Genomic DNA, 25406 nt, shown 5'->3' with positions numbered 1-25406 from the left:
GAGATAACTAACTTGCTTTTGATTTTACAGGCTCATAGGTGGAAGGGACCTGTCTCAGATGAGACTTTGGACTGTGGACTTCTGAGTTGAGACTTTGGGGGTTAACTACTCAAAACCAGTTGGAAAGGCATGGTTGGTTTTGAAATGTGAAGAAGATATGAGATTTAGGAGTGACTAGGGGCAGAATGGTATGGTTTGGCTCTGGGTCCCCACACAAATCTCATCTTGTAGCTCCCATAATTCCCATGTGTTGTGGGAGGGACCTGGTGGGAGATGACTAAATCATGGGGGTGGGTGTTTTGCATGATGTTCTCATGAGATCTAATGGTTTTAAAAACAGGAACTTCCCTGCACAAGCTCTCTTGTCTGCTATCATGTGAGACGTGCCTTCTGCCACGATTGTGAGGCTTCCCCAGCCATGTGGAACTGTAAGTCCAATTAAACCTTTCTTTTGTAAATTGCCCTGTCTCGGGTATGTCTTTATTGGCAGCATGAAAAGGGACTAATATACACCCCCACTAGCCTACTTCATTTATTGTCTTTTACTATAAAGTTTATGTGCATGGCTGTGGTATTACCTAAGTATAATACCATCTCTATTTTATTCATTTCTGTAAGGCAAAGCCTAGCACAACACTTAGTGTTGGTTTAAAAATAAAATGAAAAAGGAAGGGGGTTAGTTACACGTTCTGAGAGAATTAATGGAATAGCTAATTTTGACCTACACATGAAAACAGAAAGTCCATCTTGTAGTTTTAATTACTCAAAACCAGTTTACTTAAAGTTGACTAAAATTTGTACTAAATTTTAGTCAATTTAGGCTCCTCTCTGAAACAGAAACAGCTGTGTCTTTCAGCAGACTGATTAGACTAAGTGGCAGAGCTGGACACCACTGCTATTGAAAAGAATGTTGCAGGGGCAAGAAGAGTGGGTGGTTAAAGATGCAGTAATGGCAACAGCTGAACCTTCAGGAAAAAAAAACTGGCTAAGGACATGAAAAAATATTCCTTCTTCTTATATATATTTCTATTTAAGGGGGAAGCCAACAGAGCTGGGGGAAAGGAAGGAGAGGATGAGTACATTGAAGTAATTGGCATTGGTAATACATTTACACAGGACCCCAGATTTTTAAAAAAAGGGTGGGGATGAACAAATACCTTCATTTACCTTATAGTCTATTTACCTGGGTCCTTCAGTCATAAGAGAAATCGCTATCCTATAGTGTTTTTTCAGTCAATTGTATCAGGTTGAATTACATGACACTGACATTTTTGTATGTCAAAAGCAGAATATTGCTAATTTCATGTGGTCCTAAAGCAACAGTTCCCCACTCTAAGTGATTACAATTAGTGATTACATAAGCCTTAAGGCTTATGTTTTTCTAGGTTAGTAAGTCTCAAAGTTAAGTGTGCAGTAGAATAACCTTCGAGGGCTGGTTAAACAAAATGCTGGGCTTCAGTCTGGGTGTTAAGGGTTCAATGGGTCTGGGTCAGGTTCCCAAATTTGCATTTCTAACGAAGTCTCAGGTGGTCCTGGGATCTCACATTAAGAACCTTGGTTCTAGTCTGAAAGCTGAACCAGGAAGCTATCAATCTCACTCACACACACAAAAAACTCATCACCATTTCCCCAGCTGCTCATTTGTCCTCCATCTCTGAATAAGTCTTCCATTTTACTTGGGTACTATCCTGAGGAACTGGACTACTTTCAACTTCTTTTTTGGGGGGGTCTTATTCCAATGTTAGGGAATCTCTTTTGAGATCCACAACATCCTCCAACACTGAAAGCAAGGAGGTAGTTTTAATTACATTGTATAGATATATGAAAAGTTTACAAGGGTAGGCAAAAGACTTCCAGATATTTTTGGAACAACTCTTTTTCTGCTTGGTAATTCCTAAAAGCTAATAACACATGCTGTTATAAAAGAGGAGATTTAGAGCCTCTGTTTACTGCTGCCTTGTCATTTACTGCCAGGGTTCTCCCACAAAAAAATAAACAACTGAAAATTAAACTAAGAGTGAACCCCTGTGTACCACAATATAATCCCACAAAATCACTTCATTTCTGTTGCTTTAATGTATTTTCAAAGAAAAGATTAAAAGCAAGAAATCATCTAACAATATTTCTAGATATAGGCATAATGTCATTTTCCATGGCAACAGTAAAAAAGGGAAAAAAAAAAAAAAAAAAGCTCTGGGGTCCATGTGCTGAGATATCTGGATTCTACTTCTACCCATTTCATGGTTCAGGCTATGTACTCTTCGGCACATCATTGAGCATCTGGCTACAGACAGAATTGGAGGCAAGAATTACTAAGTTCTGTCCAGTTCTACCATAAGTTAATACAGATTCATAAACTGTAGTGTAAAATTTACTCAACATCACCAAATAATTTCCTCACACTGCAATTACCTTCTTTTAAAATACAAACTATAGGTCACTGCAGAACCTGACTACTTTTTCTACAGCATAACATATTAAAGATATTCTGGATCTCTGGAAACCATTTTTTAAAATCATCATTTGCAAACAACTACATTTATATAGCATGCTAGTTGTGACAAGTAAAATTTTTTCTATTATGTATTAATAATATTGTATAAACAAGGCATGTAAGAAAAAAGGAAGCCCAGTGTACCTATGTTAACAGTCTTATACAGTATTAGGATTTTAAAAAATCAACTGTATTCAGTTAGCATCACAGTTTATAACTACAGTTATAACTAGAGTTATAAGAAATAAGATTTTAAATTATAATAATATATAAACAGGGTAGTAAACTACAATGGGCCAGACTAGCAGTCAGGTGACTACTCACAAAGGAAACTTGCACAGCCTCTTCTTTTTTTAAAAAAAAAATCATTCATTCATTTGTTCACTTTCTTATTCATTGACCCATTTGAGTATTTTGGGGGAACCTACACTAATGTAGGCCATGTGGAAATAGGGAAGGACAACACAAAGACAGTCTCTGACCTCATAATTTGAACTAGTTCTCAGAGGTCCTCCAGATAAAATCTTCTACAACTTCCAATGTGCTTAAGTAAATAAACAAAATAGCAAACCTGACCATACCTTTTTTGGTAAAAATTACAAATAGCTGAAACCAAATGTTGTGACCAAATGTATGTCTGTGTACATGTATGCATGCAGGTATGTATGTATTTTTTTTTTTTTTTTTTTGAGACGGAGTCTCGCTCTGTCGCCCGGGCTGCAGTGGCCGGATCTCAGCTCACTGCAAGCTCCGCCTCCCGGGTTTACGCCATTCCCCTGCCTCAGCCTCCCGAGTAGCTGGGACTACAGGCGCCCACCACCTCGCCCGGCTATTTTTTTGTATTTTTTAGTAGAGACGGGGTTTCACCGTGTTAGCCAGGATGGACTCGATCTCCTGACCTCGTGATCCGCCCGTCTCGGCCTCCCAAAGTGCTGGGATTACAGGCTTGAGCCACCGCGCCCGGCCCATGTATGTATTTTTAAGCAACACAAACACGATAAAAGGAACAGGATCATCCAAATACTCATAATACCAAAGCAGTACCTCCAAGTTCACTATAGTCTCTAAAAATAAATTTACTTGAGTAGTGGCCTGCAAAGTTTTGCAAATTTCAGCAATGGCTTAAAGTTCTTAAAAGACATTAGGAACCAGAAATTACCTATGCATAATTAGTCTTTTATAAAACATTATGGAATACAAAAATATACATTTTTGATATAACAAAATTTTTAGTCAATTTAATTCAAGCTCTAGTTTATAAACTATAGTAACACAATTCTTTTATTCAGCTCATAGAGGAGAAGGATATTTCAACTAATAAGTGGCAGATAATATAACCTTACCACTTTAAGCACCAACATTGCATTTTAATCTTAAATGTCACCTCTTCTGTAAAACTTTCACTAACCACCCTTTGGCCCTATACCATTTTCCTGGGTAAAAATTACTCCTTAGCTACCTGGGACTTTCACAAAAAATGCTACCCACATAGAATTAATCAAGTGTATTGTAGTTAATAGTACAATAATCTGTAAGAGTTTGCTTTACACATTAAAACTTTACTTTTAAAAAAAAAAATTTTTTATTTTATTTTTCAGACAGAGTCTCACTCTGTCACTCAGGCTGGAGTGTAGTGACGTGATCATGGCTCACTTCAGCCTTGACCTCCTAGGCAAGCAATCCTCTTGCCTTAGCCTCCCAAGTAGCTGGGACTACAGGTGCATGCCATACCTGCGTAATTTTATGTCTGTTTTGAGACAGGATTACACTATGTTGCCCACGCCAGTCCTGAACTCCTGGGCTCAAGTAATCCTCCCACCTAAACTTTATTCTTCACACACATTATTTCATTTGATCCTCTAGACAAACCTGTTAAGTATTTACTTCTGTTCTACATATAGGGAAACTGAAACACAGAAAAGCAACACTACTAAAGGTCACAGAGTTTTTTTTTTTTTTTAAGCCCAAGAAATCAGAAATTGAATACAGAATTTATTTATTTATTTATTTTTTGAAACGGAGTCTTGCTCAGTCGCCCAGGCTGGAGTGCAGTGGCGCCATCTCGGCTCACTGCAAGCTCCGCCTCCTGGGCTCACGCCATTCTCCTGCCTCAGCCTCCCGAGTAGCTGGGACTACAAGCGCCCGCTGCCACGCCCAGCAAATGAATCCAGAATTTTTAAGTGACAACACTATGACTTCTCCAATTCATCAAATACGCTAAGCTCCTTGAGATCACTATATTTCCATCTTTATGCAACCACTGCCTAGTATAGAACATGACAGACAGTAAGCAAAGACATGCTGACTGGATAAGAAGTCAACCACTAGTAAAGAATTAGATGTTTACAAAACAGTACATAATTTAATGCCTTCTAAAATAAAGCATCAAAAATAATTTAGTATTACAGAATGATCCAGAGAACACCATCACAGTTAAAAGTTTAGTTTCTGATATCAGACTTGGGTTCAATCCCAAAGCAGTGTAAGGTCTCTGGGTCTCAGTTTTCTTGTATATAACATGGGAATAATAAATGGTAATTCTCTCAAATGACTGGTATATTGAATGGGGATGCACAGAAGACACCTAGTACAGTGTCTGGTAGACAGAAAGCACTCAATAAATTATTGATGAGTATCAATATAAAACTCAAAGATAGAACTTGTTTACAAAGTAGTAATAATCTTGGGAACTATGAAGGACAGCAGAGTTAAATTTGTCCAAATATAGTTTTCGAGGTTTTAGTCTTGCTGTTTAAACTTTTATTGCTTGGCTCTCCATCAGGTATATACCAGCTATTAACTCTGCTCTTCTCACACTGATTATCTCCAGCAGCTCCCATCTGCCTTTTAATACGAGCAATGTGGAGGTGCAGCTGGAAGAAGACAGACTGATGTCTAACATGTCTCTTACGAATTGTGTAACCTTTGAGGGAACTTTCTGGAGTAATGGAAATGATCTATATCTTGATTTGGCTGTTATTACACTGGTGAATACCTCCTTCGAAACTCACTGAAATATATCTGTAAAGTCTGTGTATAAAACTTTGTAAATTAAACAAAAACTTAGGTTTTATACCCTTGAACAAGTTACTTTCCTTTTCTGGCCCTTAGTTTTCTCATTTTCAGAAAGGGAATAATTCTTCACTCAGAAAGGTCATATTGAGTATTACAGGAGATAAGGTCTATAAAGCACTTAGGGTAGTTCCTGCACAGTTAGTTGCCATTTCTGGACGTACTAATATTAACTCTAGGCATTTTTCAAATTTACCTTAGTTCTAAAACATTCATCTATAATAAAAGCTATGTTCTCTCCCTCTCCCTTCTCTCATTCTTCCCCAACCTCTTCTGTTTCAGAACAATTTGGCTAAATATTTCATTAAAGCTTCCCCAACTTCCAAGGTTTTCTGTCTTATTTTTCTTTTTTACAAAATCATAATAGAGTCATTTGCCTTCATTATTTCTCTTCCTTCTTCATTTAGCAATCAGAATTTTTTTTTTTTTTTTTTTTGAGACAGAATTTCGCTCTTGCAGCCTTGGCTGGAGTGCAATAGCTAGATCTCAGCTCACTGCCACCTCCGCCTCCCAGGTTCAAGTGATTGTCCTGCCTCAGCCCCCCAAGTAGCTGGGATTACAGGCATGAGCCACCACACCCAGCTAATTTTTGCATTTTTAGTAGAGACGGGGTTGCACCACATGCTGGCCAGGCTGGTCTTGAATTCCTGACCTCAGGTGATCCGCCTGCCTCAGCCTCCCAAAGTGCTGGGATTACAGGCATGAGCCACTGTGCCTCAGCCTAGGTCAGAATTTTTTTTTTTTTTTTTTGAGACAGACTCTCCCTCTGTTGTCCAGGCTGGAGTGCAGTGGCACGATCTTGGCTCACTGCAAGCTCGCTTCCTGGGTTCACGCCATTCTCCTGCCTCAGCCTCCCGAGTAGCTGGGACTACAGGCGCTCGCCACCACACCCAGCTAATCTTTTGTATTTTTAGTAGAGACGGGGTTTCGCCGTGTTAGCCAGGATGGTCTCGCCCTCCTAACCTCGTGATCCTCCCGCCTCAATCTCCCAAAGTGCTGGGATTACAGGCGTGAGCCACCATGTCTAGCCAGAAATTTTTTACTTTAAATTACTGAAGATTTCTTTACCCATCTTGCCCCAAAATTAATCTGCTACAATTCAGTCCTCAAAAGTCTAATGCTCCAATGAAAGGAAATGACAAAGGAAAAAGCAGCCAGACGTCAGAGGTGTAATAATTGTCGAAAGTTCTAAAAGATATGCATCAATTTCACAATATCCTCCTGCCAACTTCTAAAAATCAAGAATGTTCTCCCAAACATCCCAACTACCCTTTATAATTCATCAAGAAACTGTCATCCACCTATTTATGTAAAAAATTATGTAATTTATTTCCTGTATTATGCCTGTAAACACAAACATGTCTCATTATAGTTATGGTACTTAATTCCATACTTTGAAAATATAATTGTATTAAAGTAACAGTTTTTTTACTAGTTTTCAAATCACTTTTTTAAATGTCTAAGCAATGTTCTTTGTTCTAGAATTCCAGGACACTGGCACAATTTCAATTTATCTAGCATTTACAGAACAAACATTTATTAAGTACCTAAATAGGTCAGGCATTGGTGAAACAAAGATTATGACGATAAGGTCAAAGAGGTAAATACCTAATTAAAGCAGATAAACCAGAACTGCTCAAATAATACTCTTTTCTTACACCTGTGAAGGCTCTAGACCAAAGAAGTATGGAGCAATTAGAGTTCTTTCAACTCCCTGATGTTGTTTCCAGACCACTTTTCCAGCCTTCTTGCAAAACTGACAACTGTGTGAGTCAAATGCAATACCCTCTTCCCCTCTTCTCCCTGGCTATCATGGGCTCACCTCTTCTATTAATAGTTAGGTTCCCTTATTGAGGACTTCAGCACTTGTCTCCCTCCATAGTTTTCTTCACTATTTCTATCATCACCTTGGATGAGTGTACCCTGTGGACTTTCAACCTACCAGCATCAAATTCCTTGACATTCCCGAATGATCTCACCCACATAATATTATAGCAGTCTTTTCCAAACAAACTTATTACCTACAATAGCCTGACCAACTCTGAAAATAAACCTCAGTATATCTTTTACAACGACCTTATTCCTGTTCTGTCACCAATTTAATCCCTCAATATCCATTATTACCAATACTTCCTTAGCCCCTTCCCATTTAAGTCATTATTCCCATTATGGCTTCACTTCCTTCCTTATCAAACCTCAAACCCACAATGCATCACCACTTCAAACACCCTCTAGCAAGCATACTTAACATTTCACTCCTTTGTTCTTTTACCGCAACCATCCTGTAAACCCTCCACCCCTTATCAATCTAACCACCCACTGTCTGCTTATTTGAGCTGATGAACAATGCTGTAGAAAATTTTAAAAAGCAGAATAGCAGCTTCATAAGCACATGCTTTCATTAAACTTGGTTTTTTTGTTTGTTTATTTTTTAGCTAATTATTGTCAAACAGGTTTATTTCAAAATAAAAATCTTACAAATAATGAATGACATCTTAGCTCTTCTGATGATGAGCTAATAATTCCAAGAGTTCTGTGACTAGCAATAATCAGTAAATACTTGAATATGTAGAGCAGAAGTATTTATCAAATGGTTGCTCTACCTTAAAACAGTAGTTTGCAGCAGTAAGAAATGAAGCCAGTTATAAAAATAATAGCTGTAAAAAGTTAGGCAAATAAAATGTAGAAAGGGAAAACTATGGGCTTATCTGGAGTTAAGAGTTTATGTGCATATCTTAAAAGAAATCAACAAATATTATCCCCAAAAGGTACAGGAATGACACTTCCCTACATATGATTCTAACATAATCTATAATGATTAAGGAATGAGAAAAGATTAACTACAATCCTAACACTGAAAAGGATACAAGGGAAAAATATTTTTTGCACTCTTGGGCTTTCACTACAAAATGACAAAAAATACAGCTTAGCAACACTTCTGTGAAACTTAAAAGAAAAACACAACAAGAAATTAAATATAAAACAACACACAGGATGCTGTGAGGAAATGGTTACTTTGTCAACTTTTTTCAAGTTCTGAAAATTGAGAAACATCTGCTCATGTAGTGTTTCCCTTCTTTAAACTGTAGCAAAACCCCACAGAATAACGAATGAACACAACCTGCAATCTGGGTAGATGGTCAAGTAAGAACAAGTGCATTTCAGCATTGTGTAATTAGAGCTTTGGGCTAATGTTGCAAACTCACTCAGTAAAATAAAAAAGCCTATAAAACTTTTCGCCAGCCTGCAAAATCTTAAAACTCATCCATATTTAGCAAGTCAGAAGTGCACTATTTGTCAGAAAACCAATAAACTACACTGTGGAGCTATAATTTTCACGACCATCTCATTTTCCTTAAATTATACTTAAATTTGTTGTATATTCTGCCTCTTACCAACTGGCAAGGCAACCAGAATCATCTGATGGGTTTTACGAAAATACACAGGTCTCTGTTCCACTTTCCCTTGGTGTGTACAGAGGGGACCAAGGGTAGGAGTAGGGAAAGGAATCATGTTTACTTTGAGAAAATAGCCTAACCACAACTTAATACCATGTTACACCCACCAGAATGGCTAAATATATGAGAGAGAATATCAAGTCAATGTTCCAGAATATATGGGACAACTAGAACTCTCATCTGCTGCTGATGAGGTTATATACATTGGTACAACTTTGGAAATCACTGGGTTATACTAAAACTGAACAAAGCACACATATGACCCAATGATTATATTACAAGGTACATTCCCCAGGGAAAAGTCAAGCTGAGACCTGCTCAGGGCAAACCTGCTTCCCATTCTATTCAAAGCCACCCCTCTGCTCACTGAGATAAATGTGTATCTGATTGCCTCCTTTGGAGAGGCTAACCACAAATTCAAAGGAATGCAACTATTTGTCTCTTACCTACCTATGACCTGGAAGCCCTATCCCAGTTTCGAGTTGTCCCGCCTTTCTGGACCAAACCAGTATTCATTTTACATATGCTGGCTGATGTCTCATGTCTCCCTAAAATGTATAAAACCAAATCATGCTCTGCCCACCTTGGGTACATGTCATTAGGACCTCCTGAGGCTGTTACCCCAGCGCAGGTCCTCGACCTTGGCAAAATAAACTTCCTAAATTAACTGAGACCTGTCTCAGATATTCGGGCTCACAGATCACATAACCATATATGTACGTTTAGAGTAAGAAGCCAGGATAAAAGACCATACATGATGTATGATGATATGTGCATGTCTTTGCATGTTATACTTCAAAAGTTTACTTAAAAAAGCAAAAAAAAAAAAAAAAAAAAAAAAAAATTAACAAATAAATAAGCACCCTTGATGCTCTGAAGTGTGTAATAAAATCCTGCTCCCAGTATCATACTCCCTCTACCCTAAAATGGGAACAGGATACTTTTTTGAATCTTCCCTCATGCTAATTAAAATTTTTTTAAATTAAAAATTTGTTTATATCAAAACAAAGAAAGGTATATTAACAGAATGCAAAAGCCAATTTTTTTTTTTTTTTTGAGTTAGGGTCTAGCTCTATTTCCTAGGCTGGAGTACAGTGACAAGACCATAGCTCACTGCCTCCTCAAATGCCTGAGCTCAAGTGATCTTCCTGCCTCAGCCTCCTGAGTAGCTGGGACTACATGCGTGCACAGCAACACCAACATGTGGCTAATTTTTTAATTTAATTTTAATTTTTATTTTTAAGATGGAGTCTCACTCTGTCACCTACGCTGGAGTGCAGTGGTGCAATCTCAGCTCACAGCAACCTCCGCCTCCCAGGTTCAAGCGCTCCTGCCTCAGCCTCTCAAGTAGCTGGGATTACAGGTGTGTGCCACCACATCTGGCTGATTTTTGTATTTTTAGTAGAGATGGGGTTTCGCCATGTTGGCTAGGCTAATCTCAAATTCCTTACCTCAGGTAATACAACCGCCTTGGCCTCCTAAAGTGCTGGGATTACAGGCGTGAGCCACCATGTCCAGTCTAACTTTTTAATTTTTATAGAGACAATGTCTTGCTATGTTGTCCAGGCTAGTCTAGAACTCCTGGCCTCAGGTAATCCTCCTACCTTGGCCTTGCAAAGTGTTGGGATTACAGGTGACAGCCACCAAGGCCTCGAATCATTTGTAAGAGAAAACACTAAACTGAAAAGAATTTTAACATCAAAGCTCTCCCCCTTCATCATCACCATTACCACACTCAGACTGTTACCTCCCTTTGATTCCCCAAGAGTTTCCTCTTCTCTGCCATCTATTAATAGAAACATTTGAGAAGCACTGACCTATCTTAGTAGTGTAGTTACGAGGATTAAATCAAAAGATGTATATAGAAAGTCCTCGGCACCATGCCTAAATATTCAATGACTAGACATTTAATAAATAGTGAGTTCTTCCAGGTCAAGGGCTATTTCCAATTCATCACTGTAAACACAGGACCTGGCATTTAACAGTCGGTCAATAACTATTTGTGAAGTAAATGAATAATGTGAGTCCGAAAAAAAACAAAACAAAACAATGAAAACAAAGCAAAAGTGGGAATAAGGGAAAAAGCAAGAAGTTCAAAGGAAGTCTTAATCCATTTTTGTTATCAGGGTATATGAAAAGATTTTATTTTATTTGTATAGAACTGTGGTTCAGAAAGATGACAAGATTTTAAATCTCAAAGTGAACCAACAAAATCATCCGCACATAAAGCTATTACAAAAACTGTCTCAGTATTATCTTTCCTCTATACACCGTGCAATGAAAAGGCAGTATATTTTAACTGAGATTAAAACATGCGTCAATAATACTGAAACCCTTTAAAAAATTTTCTGAATCAGTTTCTTATGAGGTTGACAGGAATCCCAACTGTATCACAGGTTATTTTCAAGATATCCATCATAGCACATCAATATTCTGACTAAATATGTCAAAACAGAGATGAAAGGAAAGCAGATTTCACCCAAACTTTTATACAGTATTATTTTTATGAAAATAAAAATATAATTTAGATGTCAAAATTGTCAAGACTGCAATCTTACATTAATTTTAAAGGACAAATCAATAAATTACTTTAATATTTATTATGTGCACAAAACATCAATGAACCATTTGATAAGGCTCTTTTCCCCTCCCGTTTAAGCTTAAAGCATCTACTTAGATCAGAAACAACAATATTGTTTTAATTAACCAATATATGTGCAGAGCATTTAACCTCATGGAAAGCACATTGTAAATGTATATACAACTCATTCAGTTCTCATAACTATATGGTTTTACCATTGTCATTTCTATTTCCATTTTACGGAAAAGAAAACTAAGACTTTAAGTAACTTCCCTGAAGTCATGGCAGGCTGGCTGTATGCTCCTAGTCTCTATGCTCCGATGCCTGGAGAGCTCTGGAGTAAAGCAGACCTACATTTGTCTTGACTTCACATCATTTTGGGAGGTGAGTTGTCTGGAGAACCCTAAGTGATAACCACAAAACAAGGTAGCACTAATTCCACCTTTCACTAATTCTAAGACAGCTATTTTGTCACATTTTAACATTTCTGAAGTTGATAGCATCTTACAATTAAAATCCGCAGCGCTCTCTCTCTGAGGTACATAAAATAATAATCCATCTGGTAATTGATAGCAACTGTGATTCAAAAAATTACGATATTATCTATCCCTCATGGGTTACTGATAAGAAGTAGATGAGATAAAATGTCTTAAGTACTCGGCACAGTGTCTGTCTGGCACAAGTGCTTTACAAAGGGTACTACTTCTTCTCTTTTAGTAAAATAATCTATGAGGAAATTTGATGTAAAGGTTGTATTTACCACTGTAGAAAGCTGTCAGTTTCTCAGGCCCATGTGCGAATACACCTGGTATACTCTCATAAGAAAAAATACTGGTTTCATTAAACTACTTAAAGATGAAATTTTTGTTGATAAAAGACTTGGGGTACGGAGAGGCAGCGAGACAACAGTAAAAATAAATCAGACACCCGAGAAAATAAAATCAACAATATTAACGCACAAACCAAGATACTCCACAATTCAAGGCAGTTCTCAAATGCCATTGATAAAATGCTTACAGGAAAAAGTATTTTCATGTTTTAAAAGATGTACTTTATTTTTTTATTTTTATTTTTAAATTCTACATGCAGGATAAAGGTTGCACTTTAAATGCAATCAGAAATGACCAAATCTGCTTAGTGTGTGCCCATGCCTCACTTGAGCTTTTCTACCAAAACTCGACGTAATTCCTAAATGGTCAGTAGGTTTAAACTGAGCCTAAATGTTGTCACCAAAAAAGTGTAATTAAATGAAATTAAATTCATTTAGGTATTTGGTAGCTTCCTGTTTTTGTACTTGCCTTGGCAATCTCAGAACAAATTTACACTCACTGTTATTTCACTTTTTGTCTTATATTATAAAAACTACACAGGAATTTCCTACTAAAACATTAAAAAATACATCCAAATGACAGCTTAAAAAACACCTTGAGACTATTGCAATCTTTACCTTAAAAAATCACTTAATTATACTTTGAGGAAAGTTATCAGGAATAAAGAGGGGCATTATAAAGTGACAAAGAGGTAAATTCTCCATAATTCTTAATTTGTATGTACTTAACAACAGAGCGTCAAAATATGTAAGGCAAAATCTGATTTGCAATGAGAAACAGATGAATCCACTATTGTAGTTGGACACTTCAACACCCCTCTAACAGAAATGGGCAGATCCAGCAGGTAGAAAATCAGTAAGGACAAATTTGAACTCAACAACACTATCAATCAACTGGACACAATGGACATCTATAGAGTACTTCAACCAACAGCAGCATAATACCAAACAATGACAAGGATGTGGAACAACAGCAACTTTCACATATCGCTGGTGCGAATGCAAAATGGTACAGTCACTTTGAAAGTCAGCGGGGTGGTTTCCTACAAAACTGAACATGCTACTCATCAATCATGGTCCTTGGTATTTACCAAGAGCTGAAAACTTATGTCTACACAAAAACCTGCACAAGGTTGTTCATAGCAGCTTTATTCATAATCTGCAAAACTTGTAAATAACAAAGATGTCCTTTAGTAGGTCAACGGATAAACTGTGGTACATCCAGATAATGAAATATTATTCAGCATTAAAAAGAAATGAGCTATTGAGCCATGAAAAGACACAGAGGAAACTTAAAATGCATAATACTAAGTGAAAGAAATTAATCTGAAAAGGCTACACTCTTTGGAAATGGCAAAACAGTAAAAAGATCAATGGCTGTCAGGGGTTGCAGGAAGGAAGAATGAACAGGCCTAGGTCAGAGGAGTTTTAGGCTGTGAAAGTACCCTGCAAAAGACATCATAATGGTAGACTGATGTCATAAAAATTGTCCAAATCCATAGAATATACTAAACAATACCAACCGTGAATCTAATGTAAACCATCCAGTCTGGATGATAATGATGGGTCAATGTAGATTCATCAGTTTAAAAAATGGGTCACTCTGGTGGGGAATGGTGATAATGGAGGCGGTTATGTCTGTATGGGTGCAGGGGATATATGGAAAATCTTTGTAGATTCTGCTCAACTTCTTTGGTGAACCTAAAACAGCTTCAAAAACATAAAATCTATTTAAAAAAAAATCACTTAACTGGGGGGTTTGAGGAGGGGAGATACAAATGTATTTTACACAAGGAAAAAATTGTTATATTTGCTTTAGAAAACATACCCAAACAGGAAATAATAGTATTTTCTTTGTTAATAAATATAACATTATATTTTATTTGTTATTCCATTCAACTTCTTCAGTGAACCTAAAACAGCTTCAAAAACATAAAATATATTTTTTTAAAAAATCACTTAACTGGGGGGTTCAAGGAGGGGAGATACAAATGTATTTTACACAAGAAAAAAATTGTTAAATTTGCTTCGGAAAACATACCCAAACAGTAAACAATGGTATTTTCTTTGTCAATAAATAAAACATTATATTTTATTTGTTATTTTTGTTTAATTTATTCTCAGTTCACACCTATAAAATAATATTTCAAAAGCATGATATTACTTTTTAGGTATACTATTAACCTTACAGTTCTGCAGAAAATAAAAACACCTCTTTGATTTTAATTCTTAACCCTAAATGTTTGTATTTATTTATCTAATATAGGATGAAAGCAAACACACCAACTCCAAAGAAGTGTGGGTGCTGGGGGAAGGGGAGTATTTTCTAAATATATCCATATTGCAGAGATGAGTAACTTCATCATACTTTCACTTCAGGTATATCTAACCTGTCTCAATGATGTTTTGAGGTGCAAAAATTTTATACTTGAGAATAAAAAAATCATTTTAATCTGCTAGCTTTTACCTACGTAAAGTTTAGTCTCATGTATTACACAATTCAGAATATAATGCTAATAATTATTCTGACCTCTTTTAGAACATATAAGCAGGTATAAAGAATACCAAACAGGAGCTATAGTTATGTTCAACATAAAGATAAAAGGCTTCTAAAAGGGTACCTGTAAGAGCCATAATAAATACATGAAAAGCATACAGTTGTTATATAAGACATACAAAACTTAAAACCAAGGAAAAGGCAAGAACAAAAGATTTTAAAGCCAGTATGAACTAGGAAAAAGAAATGTTTAAAGTTGTAATTTTCTTAACATGAAATTTCAGGAAGACCACCCTAGCAGATCAGAATAACACAATGATGTTTCCACAATAACTCAAGAAGGTATTTCAGAAACAGGTTTTGAAAAAGCTGACCCCCTTTTAAAGTATATTCTTTCTATGGCTGCGTTGGGTAGCTCACACCAGTAATCCAGCACTTTGGGAAGCCAAGGTGGGAGGATCGCTTGAGGCCAGGAGTTTGAGACAGGCCTGGGAAACACAGCGAGATCTCTGTCTCTGCCAAAAATAAAACAAAGTACATGTCTTCTAGAACTTTTCATTTACTGTGTTTTTAAAATTCACTTTGGCCAGCCCAGTGGCTCACGCCTATAATCCCAGCACTTTGGGAGGCTGAGGCGGGCAGATTACTTGAGGTCAGGAGTTTGAGACCAGCCTGGCCAACATGGTGAAACCCCGTCTCTACTAAAAATACAAAAGTTAGCCAGGCATGGTGGCTATGCCTGTAGTTCCAGCTACTGGGGAGGTTGAGGCAGGATAATTGTTTGAACCCGGGAGACAGAGGTTGCAGTGAGCTGAGATCATGTCACTGCACTCCAGCCTGGGTGACAAGGCAAGACTCTGTCTCAAAAAAATAAAATAAAATAAAAATAAAATAAAATAAAGAATAAAATTAATTTTAACATAATTTTCCTTTCTATCCCATTATTTTTTATGAGACACTGCCTTTGCCAATTAAGCTTTTACCAACTACAGTATTCTTCAAAAAGTTTATCCATGTCTATAAACTGTATTCTACCCATGGTTCAAGAGAGAAGTCCAGGGATTTGTAGACTGTTTGATGTAATACAACCACCTAAAATAACATTTAAGCTATCAGGGGACAGCTGTCATTCTACTGAGCCCAAAAACACCATCACTGACCATAAACCCAAGGTTTAATAGTACATCTTCACCAATCCTTCGCAAGGTTTTCCTTAACTCCTTAAAATTGAGAGAAAAAGTTACATAAAATTTCTTCCATACTAAGTCACTGGAATATAACTAAAACATTTAAGTTGCTATCAGTTATTGAATGAATCTGTAAGTATGGGTTTAATACATATAATGTAAGGCTAACTAGCAAAATTAAACACTATCTTGGGCAATAAATACTCAAACGAAGAAATATTTCATTCTTAAAGAGAGTAAAAAGATACCTCCACAATTATTGACTGTATGGGTGGTAAGGATATTAATCAAAAAAAACAAATCCAAAAAAGATAAAAGTTCAAGTGAGAAACCTTTAAATGGTACGGCCAACATCTCCAACCTACTACCCATGTAATCTAGCCCCATTTTCTGCCTTTGCAGACTTTCAAATTACTTAAAGTATCATTTCTTTAAACTCCTCTGCCACCTATGTTTAACTCGCCCTCTCCACCTATGTAACTCGACGTTCAGAAACACTCTGCTCAAGGGTCACTTTCCTTAGAAAGCCTCCCTTGATGCCCCTGCTCTGTGCTTCCAAGGCAACCTGAATAAATTGCCATGACAGCACTCATCACACAAGAAAAACAAATATTTGTTTAATCATCCATGGTCCCTAATCTCTGAATTCTAATCCCACACCTAGAAGTCTAGTATTCAGTGTCCGATAAATAGTGACTATTTAAAAAATACATACTATGAATGAATAAGCTGTGAAAAGTTTTAGATACTTATAGAACAGCCAAATGATAAACAAAAACATGTCTGAACTCAGGAAGACAGATAAGGCTCATGTTATAGATTTAATATTTTAATTTAGGATTGTAGTTTTAGCAGATCAATACAAAATTCATCGTCAAACAGTTTATGGGTGGATTGACTACCAGAAATATAAAATTTTCTTCCTGTTGCTGAATTCAGCACATGCTCCTTAGTTTGCCACTTGATTGATTTCCCAGTTGCATTCAAAATATTCAGCCGGCCACTCCCTTCTTTTTCAGTCTATTGCCTTGGCTTCAGTGATACCAACAAAATTTTCCTCCAATCTCTAGCTTCTTCCTTCTCAGCCTCTTTAGTTCCATTTCTTTCTACCAAAGTCCAAATGCAAAAGATTCACAGGGCTTACTCATAAGCCCCCTTATCTTCTCTATACTCTCTCCTTAAGCAATCTCATCCCTCACTCCAAGACATCAATTATAAACTGTACACTGACTATTCCCAATTTATTTCCAGTCCAAACCTCTTTGCTGAGCTCCACACCTATATATCCAATTGCTACTAGACATCTCTACTTCTGTGTCTTAGTCTCAAGTTTAACAAGCCTCAAATTGAAAAATGACCAATACCTCCCCCTTCCCTGAAACTACAAAATAAAAAACTGCTCCTCCCCCAGTACTCTCACCTTAAGCACAAGAACTACTGGCCCTGGAAGTCAGCCTTTTCCTCTCCCCAGGATCCCCAAATCTCATCCACCTCCATATCTATTATATCTATATAATTTTTCCTCCCAAGTATTTGTCAAATCAGGCTAGTTTACCTCTATCACTGCCATGCGGAACCAAGGTTCCATCAACTCTTGACTACATTATTATAACAGCTAATCTCCATACTATTCAAATTGTGATCTGTGCACTGACACTGATCCACAAACTTTTGTTATTGGTCTGAAATGAAATAAATATAGAAACCTAGAGAAAGCATTTAGGAACTTTTACAGCAATTTGACACTGCCACAGCAAACATCTTATTGTGTGTTACTAAATACCAGTATGAATTGAAAAATTAAAACAAAATTGGTCCTTCAACACAGACAAGCTTGAGAGACAATGACTTAACTAGTCTCCCTGTATTTATACTTGCCTCCTTCCAACCTATTCTCTACAGAGCAGCCAAGTGATTTTTTTAAAGCAAAAATTTGGGTAACTTATTCAGCTGTTTTCTCTGGTGGCTTCCTAGTGCTCTTGGGATTAAGTACAAAATGCTTAGCATGGATTTTGCCCATTGTGATCTGCTCCAGTCTATTCCCCATCAACCAACCTCACGTACTAAGGTTCAGTTCTTACTGGGTCTGTCAGTTCTAGAAAGCTGAAATTGCCAACATCACTTGGGTCACTAAAAGTTCATCCTTTAGGTTTCTGTCTAAAAGTCATTTCTTCAGAGAAGCATTCCCTGATGGATTGGTGGGCCTTCATTCTTTACAATGATTTTCCTTTGTAGCAGTAACGGTAACTAATTACTTTTTACAATTTTTTCTTTTTTCTTTTTTGAGACAGAGTCTCACTCTGTTGCTCAGGCTGGAGTGCAGCTCATTGCAAGCTCTGTCTCTAGGGTTCAAGAGATTCTCCTGCCTCACCCTCCCAAGTAGCTGGGACTACAGGCGTGTGCCACCACACCCAGCTGTTTTTTTTTTTTTTTTTTTTTTTTTAAGAAAAGACGGGGTTTCATCATGTTGGCCAGGCTGGTCTCGAACTCCTGACCTTAAGTGATAAGCCCACCTTAACCTCCTAAAGTGCTGGGATTATAGATAGGAGCCACTGCACCTGGCCTGTAATTTTTTTCTTTATTTTATTCCCCAAACAGACTTCTGCCTCCATGAATACAAGTAATATCTTTCCATTATCACATGTCACCAGAGACTAGCACAGTGCCTGGCACAGATGAGTTGTTAATAAACTTTCGTTAAGTGAACAAATCCAAGTAAGCAAACACAACAGTGAGCCTGACCACTAAATGTAAATGCTTTCAATATCTAGTCATACATAAGGCTTGACATAAGACTTTTGACGAGGTGCTTTACAAGAGTTACATCTCCTTTACTTTCTTTACTAAACAACATGAAAAGAGAAGGAAACTCTGCTGTGAAGTTTACATTTATAAAAACAAATAAATAAGATATTCAGAAAGGTGAAGAATTTTCTCTGATCAACAAGGAAGTGAGTCTTCTCTAAAGTAAATCAACAAGGAAGTGAAAGGTGTGAGAGTCAAAAGAGTAATCGATGAGAACTATGCTGCCTGGCTGCACTACTTTCTCAATTGTCTGATTTTGCAGAAGTTAAGTCATCTGTTTCTCAAGTTCCTCATTTGTAAAATAGGAATAAAAAAGTCTTCTTAAAGAATTATTATGGAGTTTAAAAAAGTTAATATATATAAACTGCCCATCAGTGCCACATTAGAATATAAATTACAAAAAAAGCAGAGACTGCATATTACTCTTCTCTGTACAGGAGCTTTTCTCAACTAGGGCTTTGCAGAAATTAAGCCCCACAAAAACTGACTGGAGTAACCACTTCCTCAGTTCTCTCAAGAATGGTACATAGCTAGTACCATTCTAGGTGCACAGGAGATGAGATAATTCATTACATAGCTTAGATGCCTCAGAGCATTACGGTTTGATTTTCACCCAGAAACATGGTGCAGAAGGGCCACTCTCATGTATCCTCAATGCCTGGCACATGGTAGATGCTCATTAAATATTTTTGGAAAGAGTATTTACAAAACCAAAGAAATAGTGCTAGGCATAGAGTAGATGCTAAATGTCAATTTTATCCCAGCCTTTCAAAGTTCTATAAGCTTTAAAAGTCTGATTCTAGGAAAGTTTTCTTCAATCTGCACTGCTTATAAAAATTCATGGCCAAAAATGCAGATATAGACATTAGGAAAGCCAAGAAACGAAATGTTGGAAGGAACTAGGTGGAAGCAGTGAGAGGTGGAACACAGGTAGAACCTGGATATGCAGGAGAAAGAGCAAAGGTTATTCTAGGTCAGGGAACAGGATTACCAAAAACAGTGTCACCCCAAGTATGGAATATGCTCCATGGTGGCACAAGAATGATTTTAAACTATAAATGGAAAAACATTTTTATTTTGATAGTTACATATGTACATATTTTTACATGTAATTAGGACAGCAAATAGTGATTTCAAACTTTTAGTATTTAAAACGACACTAAAGTAAGTAATATCTATTCAGATCCTTTCATGTGAGTCCTTTAAAAATGTAATAAACAAGCAATAGCGCACAAGAGGTAAGCAAATGCGGCAAAAACTGTCAGCTTTTTTTTAAGTGAGTAAAATTCTGTAAACACCAAGCCAAGAAGACATGTGAATATGAATGAATGTAACACATGAAGAGAAAACGGCCACTAGTCTTCTGAATGAAGCCAAGCCAAAGCTCTATCTCGAGTAGTGACTGAAGATAAAGGTCAGATGAGTACGAAGAATACCACCAGTTTTGAGTATTTAACTTACAGTACTAACATTTTTATCTGTAAAATCTCAGTTTCCAGTAGATGAATCTATTATACACATTACTTTCACTTTGTTTATTCTCAAAACAAAGGTAAAATTGTAGAAGTTCCAAATAGACATCTGAAATAAAGACTGACCTATCTGTAGCTTGGCAGTCAGTTGACTTGCAACTGGTGGGCTACAACCCTGTAGTTTTCAAATCAGAAGGAATTAATTTATACAACAACAAATTATAAATGCTATCTATGTCAAAAAAAGGATGTTAAATGTCAAAAAAAAAAAAAAAAAAAAAGACAGTAGCTTTCCATTCCCACTTTCCTGTCTTGGAATTAACCTACCCACAAGTCAGATCAAGTAAAACCAAAGAGTGATGATAAAGATAACATTTATCAGATATTTGCCCTGTGCCAGGTACTGTTTTAAGTACTTTACTTGTATTTACTTGTGCAATTATTAGCACCATTCTATGAGGTAATACATAACCCCATTTTACAGCTGTAAGAATACTGAGGCCAAGAAATATTAAATAACTTCTTCAAAGCCAAAGCTGGTAGATGGCAGAGCAAGGATTTACACCCTGGTAACTATACTAGTTTGAGCTCTAGAGAAGAGTTCTTAACCACTAGGCAACATTTCTCACAAGAATGATGAAATGATAATTTGAAATATTCCACCAATCCCATTGTGGCAGGAGAGAAGTAATTTTCCAAGGTATGAACCTTTTACCTCGTCAGTTTCCAGTCCAAGAAACAGTGAATTCAATTGCAAGTAGGAAAGTGAGTACTACAACGGGTCAAACTAGGCCCAAGATTATTCAAATATAGACAAATCATCAGAAGCCTGGGAAGAATCACTAAATGACAGAATTCAGTCAGGAAAGAGAAGCGAAAGTCAGGATAAGCAGACGGTGAATCTTATTTCTACTGGGTTCTGTGACTGCTTTGAGACAGAAAATGCTACCATCCCTTTTCTTTTACGTTGAATCAGTATACAAATACATCGACTCAAAAAGAATTAGGAAAAAGGAGAGCAGCAGGAATAAAAGTGAGCTTTCTCAAGACTTGGACCCCGAACCGCTCGGTTAGCTTGATGTACTCTGGTATAAGTGAGCAAAAATGTATTAGAAAGCAGGTGGCGAGGTTAAAGGCATGACCATGGGAGTGGAGGTACTGAGCGGTCCGCGGAGCTGAGAACTCTGCCTAAAATGGGCTACCAGGGATGAGAGTTTCAAGTGTCTGTATTTGGGATGAGGAGGTAATGAAAGTGAACGCTGCGTGGTGAGAGAGGAGGCAGTTTCTGGCTTTGGGCAACACTCAGGTAAAAAGGGGCAGGCGTGGAGGTATACAGGTATAGACGAGTAGGGAGACCAGAGGAAAAGAAGGGGCGAGGCCCGGGTGTAAAACGAAAGGGGATCCTGGAAGGCGGAGGCTGGGAAATCAAGGAGGGATTGGGGGCATCCCCGGTGAAAGCGGCGCCGCAGGGCGAGAGAAGGGCGGTCCGGCGGCTTGGGAGGCAGACCCCAGAGCAGGCCGGAGCTCGCCGCCCGAGCGGGGGTCCGGGACCCAGAGGGAAGAGGGCGCAGTGAGGCGCGAGCCGGAGGCCGCCGGTCTTTGGCGAGTCGGGGGAGGGGAGCAAGCGCCCGGGGCTGCCGCGGGACCAGGGGGAGGGGGAGGGGCGCCTACCTGGACGTGCGGGGCAGCAGCGGTCAGTCCCGGCGGAGACTCCTCTCCTGCAGAGGCAGCGGCCGCGTCGGCCCTGGGAGCCCGAGGCTGCGGTGGCAGCGGCAAGGGTGATGGCGGCAAGTCCCTGTGGCGGCCGCCTCCGCCGAACGGCATCCCTCCTTCCCGACCCGCCCTCCTTCCCTATCTCCAGCTCCTAAACTTCTTCCCCGGGATAAACAAACCCGCCGCCAGGGGCGGCCACCTCCGCCGCTCCCGCCCCCGCGCAGCCCCCACCCCCCCCGCCGCGGGTCTGGGCTCCGGCTTCCGACTCCTGCCCCGGCCCCCAGCCCGCGAGGGCGCGTGCGCGCGGCGGCGGCGGCTCGCGGGCTCCTGCGGGCTCTTGCTCCCTCCTCCAGCGCCGGGCACTTCCGGGCGGGCCCGGATTTGCCGCCGCGCTTGGGAGGCCGCCGCCGCCTGGCACTGCGCTCCCGGCTGGGCGGGATCCGCAGCCCGCAACGCTCTGGCTAGGCGTGCGGAGGCGCCTTGCTTAGCTTGACCCTTATTTGGCCAAGTGTAAAACTTGTCCTGCTTAAAGCCTACTGAGACCTCCTAACTGGTCTAACCCGCGGGAGACGCCAAAGGCGGCGGCCGTATGTGCACACAGGATTTTCTTGGGTCCAGGAAGCCAGGGTAGAACTTTTGCTAAACTCCCGTTGTGAGCCCAGATCTGTAAGAACTGCTGAGACACAACCAGCAATATACAGGCTCCAGTTGGAAATCGAGAACTTTCCAGGTAGATGTAGTGCCCCATGGAGCAGTTTTCGGGTGGAGGGGATGAGTCTTAGCTGGAAGTCTCAGGCCAGAAGGAGAGCCTGCCGAGGGGCGGCCAGGGATGCCTAGGAAGTGAGTGCAGAAGAGCAGGCGGCCTCCTGGGGCTGCACGGGGGGAAGTAAAGCTGCACCTGCACAAATGTGTGAAGAGAGGATGGGACTGCCTTGTCTCTGCGGCCATTTAGTTTAAAAAGGGGGTTACAACTGAACTCTTTATTCCCCACGGTCATGGGACAAAGATACTTAATCGAACTACCAGGAGTAAACTTCTTTAAAGAAGTTTGGGGGACCAGCAACTCGGGCTTTGCCTGAACAGGCATGGACGTCATTCAGGGATCCCAACTCTACTTTAAGTGCATATGTCGGCTTTTTTTTTTTTTTTTTTTTTTTTAAGACAGGGCTCTCTGTCACCCAGGCTGGAGTGCAGTGGTGCCAGCACAGCTCACTGTAGCCTCGACCTCCTAGACCCAAGTGATCCTCCCAACTCAGCCTCCAAGTAGGTGGGACTACAGGTGTGTGCCATGCCCAGGTAATCTTAATTTTTTGTAGAGATGAGGTCTTGCTATGTGGCCCAAGCAGATCTCGAACTCCTGAGCTGAAGGAATCCTCCCACCTTTGTCTCCCAAAGTGCTGGGATTTACAGGCGTGAACCACCACACCTGGCCATAAATCAACTCATTGCTTACCTGACTTTCCAAGAAAAGAGGTGGGGGAGGGAAAACATTTATTATTTTGCTATGTGCTGAGTATTCTAAGCATAGACTTGTATCATCTCTATTCTCTCAACAACCTCTCTACAACTTCAAAGTAGAAATTATTTCCATCTTAAAATTAAGCAACAAAAACTAGAAATGGGAAGTAATTCATCCAAAGTTTACTGGGATTTGAATACTGGACAGTCAGATCCCCTCATTTCAATCTTTTTTGTTTCTTTTTCTTTTTTCTTTTTGTTTGTTTGAGATAGGGTCTCGCTCTGTACCCCAGGCTGGAGTACAGTGGCGTGAGCTTGGGTCACTGCAACCTGCACCTCCCGGATTCAAGCAATTCTGTGCCTCAGCCACCAAGTATCTGGGACTACAGGCGTGAGTCCGACTAAATTTTGTATTTTTAGTAGAAACGGAGTCTCACCATATTGCCCAGACTGGGCTGAAACTCCTGGACTCAAGTGATCCTCCCGCTTCTGCCTCCCAAAGTGTTGGGATTACAGGTGTGAGCCACCGCATCTGGCCTTACAGTAGCAATCTTATTGACTTATTTACAAAACGTGCTTTAAAACAAAATCTGTGCCAAAAGTTTTCAGATAAAGATAAAATTAGCAGTGTAACCATAAAATTCAAAGTTGCCTTGGGCTGAGTTCGTAGAATGTTTATGCAGATCAAGAAACTCCAAAAGTTAAAAAACAGAAGTGGAAGTGAGTATAGGGAGTGGGGAAGAGTTGGTGGAGAGAGGAAATATTAGTGTAAACATTTCACCATCTCCAAACACCAGCAAAGAACAGTTAAAACTATTTGCTATACTCACTGTGCAACCGTGTTAATAGTATGTGACAAACAGCAAAAATTACATGTAATTTTTGACTAAGGCTTTTAGCTCTTTCAACCCCTTTGTAGTATGTCACCACCCTCTCTTCCACTAATTAAAGATTTTAAGACACCTAGTAAATATAATACACTCCAAGAATTAAATTATAAGTTCATCAAGTACATTTCCAGTTGGAAGTTAAGAATAATGCTGACCCTTCACAGTTGACTGGGCTAAAGTTGGGAACTGATTCAATAAACTTCCACCACAAGGATGTCAAATTGCTCCTCAGGGTATTCTCATAGAGTCTTTTCCCTAGGCTTGATCTCCCTACCATCCTGAAGTGTTAGGACACACCATTCCTCTCTTGCTTGCAGTATTCAATGACTTTACCCACCAATAAAATGATAGTAAGAGTGAATATGGCTTGTAAGTAATGCTAACAAAACTGTAATGGCTTAGCAAAGTAGAAGATGGTTTTATGGTCAATAAGCTTGGATTTAAGCTTATTAAAGCTTGATGCTTTATTACCAGTCTGCTAAAGAACTACCTTCTTAATTTGATTTCCTACTTACTGGATACCTATTGGAAAACTAGAGAGATATGATAGGCTTTCATTTACTGCTGCCATAAGTAAATTTTTAAAATAGGTAAATAACAGCTTTATCATTAGCGTAGAGCGCAGTGTGCCTCTGCTAGGCCAGTATCGGGCTTGCTTTGTTTAAGGCATTAACCATTAGGATCACCCAACCTGTCCTGCCTAAAAGCCTACTGAATAAATATGCATATAACTTTTGCATATTTATTTTGCTACTTATTGTTGATTTTCTATAGGAAACTATTTATACTCAGTGTATATCGCCAACTTGGAAGTTCTACTTCCTATAATTATGTCAGCAGTTAGTGAAGATGATCAGAACAGCCGTTCTGACTTTAATAAACACAGATGAGCCTCAGACTCTGGATCTCCATGACCCAACCCTATGAGGCTCTGCCTAAAGAACCAATCA

The 25406-nt window shown here is 38.9% G+C and overlaps 1 protein-coding gene across 2 annotated transcripts in view; it reads right to left on the bottom strand.

Annotated features, from left to right (window-relative positions):
• Positions 1–22309, bottom strand: part of SPOPL (speckle type BTB/POZ protein like) — a 65997-nt gene extending 43688 nt beyond the window's left edge. Inside the window, exon 1 of one of the 2 annotated variants that reach the window (XM_073019649.1) lies at positions 22067–22309. The gene's annotated coding sequence lies outside the window, so the exon portion shown is untranslated. The remainder of the gene's footprint in view (positions 1–22066) is intronic. The other variant, XM_007964869.3, reaches the window with a different exon arrangement.
• Between the last annotated feature and the right edge of the window lie 3097 nt (positions 22310–25406).

Source organism: Chlorocebus sabaeus, chromosome 10 (genome assembly GCF_047675955.1).
Source record: "Chlorocebus sabaeus isolate Y175 chromosome 10, mChlSab1.0.hap1, whole genome shotgun sequence".
Classification (NCBI taxonomy): domain Eukaryota; kingdom Metazoa; phylum Chordata; class Mammalia; order Primates; family Cercopithecidae; genus Chlorocebus; species Chlorocebus sabaeus.
This window is presented reverse-complemented; position numbering and strand designations above follow the sequence as displayed.